We start from the raw sequence: 10,927 nt of genomic DNA, 5'->3' as shown, positions 1-10,927 counted from the left end.
AGTTTGTTACTTACAATTTTTTTCATAATTTCTTAAATGAAATTTCCGTATTGTGCATCCAAGAGACGAATTCAAGAAGGAGTTTGTTACTTACTTAAAATTGTTTCATAATTTCTTGAATGAAATGTCTGTATTGTGTATCCAAGAGATGAATTCAAGCAAGAGTTTGTTACTTACTTACAATTTTTCCATGATTTATTGAATTAAATTTCCGTATCGTGTATCCAAGAGGTGGATTCAAGAAAAAGTTTGTTAACTATTTACAATTTTTTCATAATTTCTTGAATGAAATGTCTGTATTGTGTATCAAAGAATGAATTCAAGAAAGAGTTTGTTGCTTACTTAAATTTCTTAAAAGTTTCATTAAAAAAATTTCTGTTTTGTGTATACAAGAGGTGAATTCAAGAAGGAGTTTATGACTTACTTACAATTTTTTCATAAATTATTGAATGAATAACACTCATTGTATATCAGAGAGGTGAATTCCACAAGGAGTTTGTCACTTACTTACAATTTCTTTCATAATTTCTTGTACGATATTTCTATATTGTGCATATAAGAGGAGAATTCAAGAAATAGTTTGTTACTTACTTAAAATTTTTACATAATTTATTGATTGAATTGTATGTGTTGTGTATACAAGAGGTGAATTCAAGAAAGAGTTTGTTACTTACTTACAATTTTTTCATAATTTCTTGAATGAAAAGTCTATATTGTGTATCCAAGAAGGGAGTTCAAGAAAGAGTTTGTTTTGTTCATAATTTCTTGAATGAAATTTCTGTATTGTGGATCAAAAAGGTGAATTCAATCAAGAGTTTGTTACTTAATTACAATATTTTTCATAATTTTCTAAATGAAATTTCTGTATTGTGTATCCAAGTGGTGAATTTAAGAAAGAGTTTGTTACTTACTTACAATTTTCTTATAATTTCTTGAATCGAATTTCTGTATCGTATATCAAAGATGTGAATTCAAGAAAGAGTTTGTTACTTACTTAAAAATTTTTCTTAAATTCGTTAAGAAAATTTCTGTATTGTGTATACAAGAGGGGAATTCAAGAAAGAGTTTGCTACTTACTTACAATTTTTTCTTAATTTCTTGAATGAAATTTCCATGTTGTTTATCCAAGGTCTGAATTCAAGAAAAAGTTTGTTACTTACTTAAAATTTTGCATAATTTCTTGAATAAAATTTCCGTATTGAGTATCCAAGAGGTGAATTCAAGAAAGAGATTGTTACTTACTTGCATTTTTTTCATAATTTCATTAATGAAGTTTAGCATTGTGTATCCAAGAGGTGAATTCAAGAAAGAGTTAGTTGCTGACTTACAATTTTCTTATAATTTCATGAATGAAATTTCTGTATTGTGTATCCAAAAGTGAATTCAAGAAAGAGTTTGTTAATTACTCACAATTTTTTCATAATTTTTTGAATAACATTTCTGTATTGTGTATCTAAGAGGTGAATTCAAGAAATAGTTTGTTACTTACTTACAAATGTGTCGTGATTTCATCAAAGAAATTTCCGTATTGTGCATCCAAAAGGTGAATTAAAGAAAGAGTTCGTTACTTACTTACAATTATTTCATAGTTTCTTGAATGAAATTTCTGTAATGTGCATCCAAGAGTGAATTCAAGAAAGAGTTCTTTACTTACTTACAATTTTTTTTTAATTTATTCAATGAAATTTCTGTATTGTGTATCCAAGAGGTGAATTCAACAAGCAGTTTGTTACTTACTTACAATTTGTTTTATAATTTCTTGAATGAAAACAGTTTTTTAATTATTTTTTGAATTAAATTTTCGTATTGTGCATCCAAGACGTGAATTCACGAAAGATTTTTTTACTCACTTAAATCTTTTTATAATTTTTTTTAATAAATTTCTTCAATGTGCATCAAAGAGTGATTTCAAAAACGAGCTAATTACCTAATTACAATTTTTTCATAATTTCATGAAAGAAATTTCCGTCTTGTGTATCCGAGAGGTGAATTCAACAAGGAGTTTGTTACTTATTTCCAATTTTTTGTATAATTTTTTGAATGATATTTCTGTATTTTGTATCGAAGAGGTGAATTCAAGAAAGAGTTTGTTATTTTTTTAATGAAATGTCTGTGTTGTGTATCCAAGAGGTGAATTCAAAAAGGAGTTTGTTACTTACTTACAATTTTTTTTATAATTTATTGAATTAAATGTCTGTATTGTGTATCCAAAATGTGAATTCAAGCAAGAGTTTGTTACTTACTTAAGATTTTTTCATAATTTCTTGAAGGAAATTTCTGTATTGTTTATCCAAGAGGTGAATTCAAGAAAGAGTTTGCTACTTACTTACAATTTTTTCTTAATTTCTTGAATGAAATTTCCATATTGTGTATCCAAGGTCTGAATTCAAGAAAAAGTTTGTTACTTACTTAAAATTTTGCATAATTTCTTGAATGAAATTTCTGTATTGAGTATCCAAGAGGTGAATTCAAGAAAGAGATTGTTACTTACTTGCATTTTTTTCATAATTTCTTTAATGAAGTTTAGCATTTTGTATCCAATAGGTGAATTCAATAAAGAGTTAGTTGCTGACGTACAATTTTCATATAATTTCATGAATGAAATTTCTGTATTGTGTATCCAAAATTGAATTCAAGAAAGAGTTTGTTAATTACTTACAATTTTTTAATAGTTTCTTGAATGTAATGTCTGTATTGTTTATCCAAGATGTGAATTCAAGCAAGAGTTTGTTACTTACTTACAATTTTTTCATAATTTCTTGAATGAAATTTCTGTATTGTGTATCCAAGAGGTGAATTCAATAAAGCGTTTTTTACTTACTTAAATTTTTTAATAATTTATTGAATTAAATTTATGTAATGTGCATCAAAGAGTGAATTAAATACATAGTTATTTACTTACTTACAATTTTTTTTAATTTATTCAATGAAATTTCTGTATTGTGTATCCAAGAGGTGAATTCAACAAGCAGTTTGTTACTTACTTACAATTTTTCATAATTTCTTGAATGAAAACAGTTTTTTAATTATTTTTTTAATTAAATTTTAGTATTGTGTATCCAAGAGGTGAATTCAAGAAAGAGTTTGTTAATTACTTACAATTTTTTTATAATTTCTTTTATGAAATTTATTTATTTTGTATCAAAGAGGTGAATTCATGAAAGAGTTTTTTACTTACTTACAATTTTTTAATAATTTCTTGAATAAAATTTCTGAAATGTGTATCCGAGAGGTGAATTCAACAAGGAGTTTGTTACTTATTTCCAATTTTTTGTATAATTTCTTGAATGATTTTTCTGTATTTTGTATCGAAGAGGTGAATTCAAGAAAGAGTTTGTTATTTTTTTAATGAAATGTCTGTGTTGTGTATCCAAGACGTGAATTCAAGAAAGAGTTGGTTTCTTACTTACAATTTTTTTCGTGGTTCTTCCTATGATATGTCCTAAATTTGCGCCAAGATAGTGAATTCTCAGCCGATCTCGCTTCGTACTTACAAAGGGGTATAATTTCCTTGTCGAGGATCCTTAAACGTGCACTATAGTGCTAATTTAAGTATAGTGTTTTTTTCTCACTTAAATTTGTTTCATAGCTTATCTAATGAAATTTCTCTATTGCGTTGCCAAGAGATGAATTCAAGAAAGAATTTGTTACTTACTTACAATTTTTCCATGATTTATTGAATTAAATTTCCGTATCGTGTATCCAAGAGGTGAATTCAAGAAAAAATTTGTTAACTATTTACAATTTTTTCATAATTTCTTGAATTAAATGTCTATATTGTGTATCAAAGAATGAATTCAAGAAAGAGTTTGTTACTTACTTACAATTTTTTCATAATTTCATGAAAGAAATTTCAGTATAGTGTATTCAAGAGAGAATTCAAGAGAGTTTGTTATTTACTTACAATTTCTTAAAAATTTATTTAATGAAATGTCTGTTTTGTGTATACAAGAGGTGAATTCAATAAAGAGTTTGTTACTTAATTACATCTTTTTCATAATTTCTTGAAAGAAATATCTGTATTGTATATCCGAGAGGTGAATTCAACAAGGAGTTTGTTACTTACTTGCAATTTATTTTATAATTTCTTGAATGAAATTTCTGTATTGTGTATCCAAGAGGTGAATTCAAGAAAGAGTTTGTTACTTACTTACAATTTGTAAATAATTTATTGATTGAATTGTATGTATTGTGTATCCAAGAGGTGAATTCAAGAAAGAATTTGTTACTTACTTACAATTATTTCATAATTTCTTGAATGAAATTTCTATATTGTGTATCCAAGAGGGGAATTCAAGAAAGAGTTTGTTACTTACTTATAATTTTTTCATCATTTCTTGAATGAAATCTCTGTATTGTGGATCCAAAAGGTGAATTCAATCAAGAGTTTGTTACTTACTTACAATTTTTTTCATAATTTTCTAAATGAAATTTCTGTACTGTGTATCCAACAGGTGAATTAAAGAAAGAATTTGTTGCTTACTTACAATTTTCTTGTAATTTCTTGAACGGAATTTCTGTATCGTATATAAAAGAGGTGAATCAAAGAATGCGTTTGTTGGTTACTTAAAAATTTTTCATATTTTCTTTAATAAATTTACTTCTTTGTGTATCCAAGAGGTGAAATCAAGAAAGAGTTTGCTACTTACTTACAATTTTTTCTTAATTTCTTGAATGAAATTTCCATATTGTGTATCCAAGGTCTGAATTCAAGAAAAAGTTTGTTACTTACTTAAAATTTTGCATAATTTCTTGAATGAAATTTCTGTATTGAGTATCCAAGAGGTAAATTCAAGAAAGAGTTAGTTGCTTACTTACAATTTTCATATAATTTCATGAATGAAATTTCTGTATTGTGTATCCAAAATTGAATTCAAGAAAGAGTTTGTTAATTAGTCACAATTTTTTCATAGTTTTTTTAATGAAATATCTGTGTTGTTTATCCAAGAGGTCAATTCAACAAGGATTTTGTTAATTATTCCCATTTTTTTTATAATTTCTTAAATAAAATGTCTTTATTGTGTATCCAAGAGGTAAGTATAAGAAGGAGTTTGTTACTTACTTAAAATTTTTTCATAATTCATTAAATTAATTGTCCATATTGTGTATCCAAGAGGTGAATTCAAGAAAGAGATTGTTACTTACTTACAATTTTTTCATAATTTCTTGAATGAAATTTCAGTATTGTGTATCCAAGAGGTAAATTCAAGAAAGAGTTAGTTGCTTACTTACAATTTTCATATAATTTCATGAATGAAATTTCTGTATTGTGTATCCAAAAGTGAATTCAAGAAAGAGTTTGTTAATTACTCACAATTTTTTCATAGTTTTTTTAATGAAATGTCTGTGTTGTGTATCCAAGAGGTCAATTCAACAAGGATTTTGTTACTTATTTACATTTTTTTTATAATTTCTTGAATAAAATGTCTGTATTGTGTATCCAAGATGTGAATTCAAGCAAGAGTTTGTTACTTACTTACAATTTTCTCGTAACTTCATGAATGAAATTTCCGTATTGTGTATCCAAGAGGTGAATTAAAAAAAGAGTTTGTTACTTACTTACAATTTTTTCCCAATTTCTTTAATGAAATTTCAGTATTGTGTATCCAAGAGGTGAATTCAAAAAGTTTGTTGCTTACTTCAATTTTTTCATAATTTCATGAATGAAATTTCTGTAATGTGCATCCAAGAGCTGAATTCAAGAAAGAGTTTGTTACTTACTTACAATTTTGTTTTAATTTATTCAATGAAATTTCTGTATTGTGTATCCAAGAGGTGAATTCAACAAGCAGTTTGTTAATTACTTACAATTTGTTTTATAATTTCTTGAATGAAAACAGTTTTTTCATTATTTTTTGAATTAAATTTTCGTATTGTGTATCCAAGAGGTGAATTCAAGAAAGAGTTTGTTAATTACTTACAATTTTTTCATAATTTCTTGAATGAAATTTATTTAATGTGCCTCCAAGAGGCGAATTCAAGAAAGAGTTTTTTACTTACTTACAATTTCTTAATAATTTCTTGAATAAAATTTATGAATTGTGTATCCGAGAGGTGAATTCAACAAGGAGTTTGTTACTTATTTCCAATTTTTTGTATAATTTCTTGAATAAAAGTTCTGTATTGTGTATCCAAGAGGCGAATTAAAGAAATAGTTTGTTACTTACTTAAATTTTTATAATAATTTATTTAATAGATTTCTGTGCTTTATATCCAAAAGGCGAATTCAAGAAAGAGTTTGTTAATTACTTACAATTTTTTCATAATGTCTAGAATGCAGTTTCCGCACTGTTTATCCAGGAAGTAACTTCTAGAAACTGTTTGATGCTTGCATTCAATTTTTTCATAATTTATTGAATGAAATGTCTGCATTGTGTATCCGAGAGGTGAATACAAGAGAGAGATTGTGACTTACTTACAATATTTTCATAATTTCTTGAATGAAATTTCTGTATTGTGTATCAAGGAGGCAAATTCAAGAGTTTGTTACTTACTTACAATTTTTTCATAATTTCTTGAATTAAATTTCCGTATTGTGTATCCAAGAGGTGAAATCAAGAAAGAGATTGTGACTTACTTACCATTTTTTCATAATTTCATTAATGAAATTTCTGTATTGTGTATCCAAGAGGTGAATTCAAGATAGAGTTTGTTACTTTCTTGAATGAAATTTCCATGTTGTGTATACAATGTCTGAATTCAACAAAAAGTTTGTTACTTACTTAAAATTTTGCATAATTTCTTGAATGAAATTTCCGTATTGTGTATCCAAGAGGTGAATTCAAGAAAGAGATTGTTACTTACTTGCAATTTTTTCATAATTTCATTAATGAAGTTTTGCATTGTGTATCCAAGAGGTGAATTCAAGAAAGAGTTAGTTACTTACTTACAATTTTCTTATAATTTCATGAATGAAATTTCTGTATTGTGTATCCAAAATTGAATTCAAGAAAGAGTTTGTTAATTACTCACAATTTTTTCATAGTTTTTTGAATGAAATGTCTGTGTTGTTTATCCAAGATGGCAATTCAACAAGGAGTTTGTTACTTACTTACATTTTTTTATAATTTCTTGAATGAAATGTCTGTATTGTGGATCCAAGATGTGAGTTAAAGCATCTTTTTGCTATCTACATGAAATTTTTTCATTCCTTCATGAAAGAAATGTTTAAACTGTGTATACCGGATGTGGGCATCTTCAAGACTGGGTTGACTACTTGCAATTTTTCACTAATGCCTTAATGAAATGTTTGTTTTGTACATCAAATCATTGAACTAGAAAGACTTTTTTCTAGTTACTTAAATTTTTTCATAATTTATTGAATGAAATTTATGTATTGTGTATACAAGAGTGAATTAAAGAAAGAGTTATTTACTTACTTACAATTTTTTTTAATTTAGTCAATGAAATTTCTGTATTGTGTATCCAAGAGGTGAATTCAACAAGGAGTTTGTTACTTACTTACAATTTGTTTTATAATTCTTGAATGAAATTTATGTATTGTGTATCCAAGAGGCGAATTCAAGAAAGAGTTTGTTACTTACTTAAAATTGTTTCATAAATTCTTGAATGAAATGTCTGTATTGGATATCCAAGAGATGAATTCAAGCAAGAGTTTGTTACGTACTTACAATTTTTCCATAATTTCTTGAATTAAATTTCTGTATTGTGTATCCAAGAGGTGAATTCAAGAAAGAGTTTGTTAACTATTTACAATTTTTCATAATTTCTTGAATGAAATGTCTATATTGTGTATCCAAGAGTAAATTCAAAAAAGATTTTTTTACTTACTTACAATTTTTTAATAATTTATTGAATGAAATTTCTGACTTGTGTATCCGAGAGGTGAATTCAACAAGGAGTTTGTTACTTATTTACAATTTTTTTTATAATGACTCTTTTTGTATAATGAAACTCTTTCAAGAAAGAGTTTGTTACGCACTTAAAATTTTTTCATTATTTTTTGAGTTAAATTTCCGTATTGTGTATCCAAGAGGTGAATTCAAGAAAGAGTTTGTTAATTACTTACAATTTTTCATAATTTCTTGAATGAAATTCCTGTATTTTGTATCAAAGAGTGAATTAAAGAAAGAGTTTGTTACTTACTTACAATTTTTTAATAATTTCTTGAATGAAATTTCTGTATTGTGTATCCGAGAGGCGAATTCAAGAAAGAGTTTGTTACTTACTTAAACTTTTTTCATAATTTCTTGAATAAATTTCCGTATTGTGTATCCAAGAGGCGAATTCAAGAAAAATTTTGTTACTTACTTACAATTTTCCATAATTTCTTGAATTAAATTTCTGTATTGTGTATCCAAGAGGTGAATTACAGAAAGAGATTGTTACTTACTTACAATTTTTTCATAATTTAATTAATGAAATTTTGCATTTTGTATCCAAGAGGTGAATTCAAGAAAGAGTTAGTTACTTACTTACAATTTTTTTATAATTTCATGAATGAAATTTCTGTATTGTGTATCAAAGAGAGAGTTTGTTACTTACTTACAATTTTTTCTTAATTTTTTGAATGAAATGTCTGTGTTGCGTATCCAAGAGGTGAATTCAAGAAGGAGTTTGTTACTTACTTACATTTTTTTTATAATTTCTTGAATGAAATGTCTGTATTGTGTATCCAAGATGTGAATTCAAGCAAGAGTTTGTTGCTAACTTACAATATTTTCATAATTTCTTGAATGAAATTTCCTTATTGTGTATCCAAGAGGAGAATTCAATAAAGAGTTTGTAACTTACTTACATCTTTTTCATAATTTCATGAATGAAATTTCTGTATTGTGTATCCAAGAGTGAATTCAAGAAAGAGTTAGTTACTTACTTACAATTGTTTGATAATTTTTTGAATGAAATTTCTTCATTGTGTATCCAAGAGGTGAATTTAACAAGGAGTTTGTTACTTACTTACAATTTTTTTTATAATTTCTTGAATGAAATTTCTGTATTGTGTATCCAAGAGGCGAATTCGAGAAAGAGTTTGTTACTTACTTAATTTTTTTTCATAATTTCTTGAATAAAATGTCTGTATTGTGTATCCAAGAGGTGAATTCAAGCAAGAGTTTGTTACTTACTTAAAATTTTTTGATAATTTCTTGAATTAAATTTCCATATTTTGCATCAAAGAGGTGAATTCAAGAAAGAGTTTGTTAACTGCTTACAATTTTTTCATAATTTCTTGAATTAAAATTCAGTATTGTGTATCCAAGAGTGAATTCAAGAAAGATTTTTTTACTTACTTACAATTTTTTAATAATTTATTGCATGAAATTTCTGCATTGTGTATCCGAGAGGTGAATTCAAGAAGGAGTTTGTTACTTATTTACAATTTTTTGTATAATTTATTGAATGAAATTTCTGTATTGTGTTTGTTACTCACTTACAGTTTTTTCATTATTTTTTGAATTAAATTTCCGTATTGTGCATCCAAGAGGTGAATTCAAGAAAGAGTTGGTTAATTACTTACAATTTTTTCATAATTTCTTGAATGAAATTTCTGTATTGTGTATTCAAGAGGTTAATTCAAGAAAGAGTTTATTGCTTACTTACAATTTTTTCATAATTTCTTGAACGAAATTCCAGTATTGTGTAACCAAGGGTGAATTCAAGAAAGAGTTTGTTAATTACTTACAATTTTTTCATAAGTTCTTGAATGAAATTTCTACATTGTCTATGTCTACATTGTCTACAGTGTCATTGTCTGTATTGTGTATCCAAGAGGGGATTTCAAGAATAAGTTTGTTACTTACTTACAATGTTTTCATAATTTCTTGAATGAAATTTCTGTATTGTGTAACCAAGAGGGAAATTCAAGAAAGAGTTTTTTTTTACTTACTTACATTTTTTTATAATTTCTTGAATGAAATTTCCATATTGTGTATCCAATAGGTGAATTCAAGAAAATATTTTGCTACTTACTTACAATTTTTCCATAATTTCTTGAATGAAATCTCTGTATTGTGTATCCAAGACGTGAATTTAAGAAAGAGATTGTTACTGACTTACATTTTTTCATAATTTCATGAATGAAATTTCTGTATTGTGTATCCAAGAGTGAATTCAGGAAAGAGTTTGTTACTTACTTACACTTTTTTCATAATTTATTGAAGGAAATTTCCGTAGTGTGTATCCAAGAGGTGAATTCAAGAAAGAGTTTGTTACTTACCTACAATTTTTCATAATTTCATGAATGAAATTTCTGTATTGTGCATCCAAGAGGTGAATTCAAGAAAGTGGTTGTTACTTACTTACAATTTTTTCATAATTTCTCGAATGAAATTTCTGCATTGTGTATCCAAGAAGTGAATTCAAGAAATAGTTTGTTACTTCCTTAAAATTTTTCATAATTTGTTGAATGAAATTTCTGTATTGTGTATACAAGAGTGAATTCAAGACAGCGTTTGTTAATTACTTACAATTTTCATAATTTCTTGAATGAAATGTCTGTATTGTTTATACAAGAGTGAGTTCAAGAAAGAGTTCGTTACTTACTTAAAATTTTTTTCAATTTTCTTTAATGAAATTTCTGTATTGTGTATCCAACATGTGAATTCAAAAATGATTTTTTTCGTTACTTATAATTTTTTTCCAATTTCTTGAATGAAATTTCTGTATTGTGTATCCAAGAGGTGAATTCAAGAAAGAGTTTGTTACTTACTTACATTATTTTCATAATTTCTTGAATGAAATGTCTGTATTCTGTATACAAAGAGGTGAATTCAAGCAAGAGTTTGTTACTTATTTAAAAATTTTTCATAATTTCTTGAATGAAATTTCCCTAGTGTGTATCCAAGAGGTAAATTCAAGAAATAGTTGGTTACTTACTTACAATTTTTCATAATTTCTTGACTGAAATTTCTGTATTGTGTATCCAAGAGGTGAATTCAAGAAAGAGTTTGTTATTAAATACAATTTT

Source organism: Artemia sp. Qi Xiang Cuo, chromosome 7 (genome assembly GCF_049724085.1).
Source record: "Artemia sp. Qi Xiang Cuo chromosome 7, ASM4972408v1, whole genome shotgun sequence".
Lineage (NCBI taxonomy): Eukaryota > Metazoa > Arthropoda > Branchiopoda > Anostraca > Artemiidae > Artemia > Artemia sp. Qi Xiang Cuo.
Note: the sequence above shows the minus strand (reverse complement) of the source record.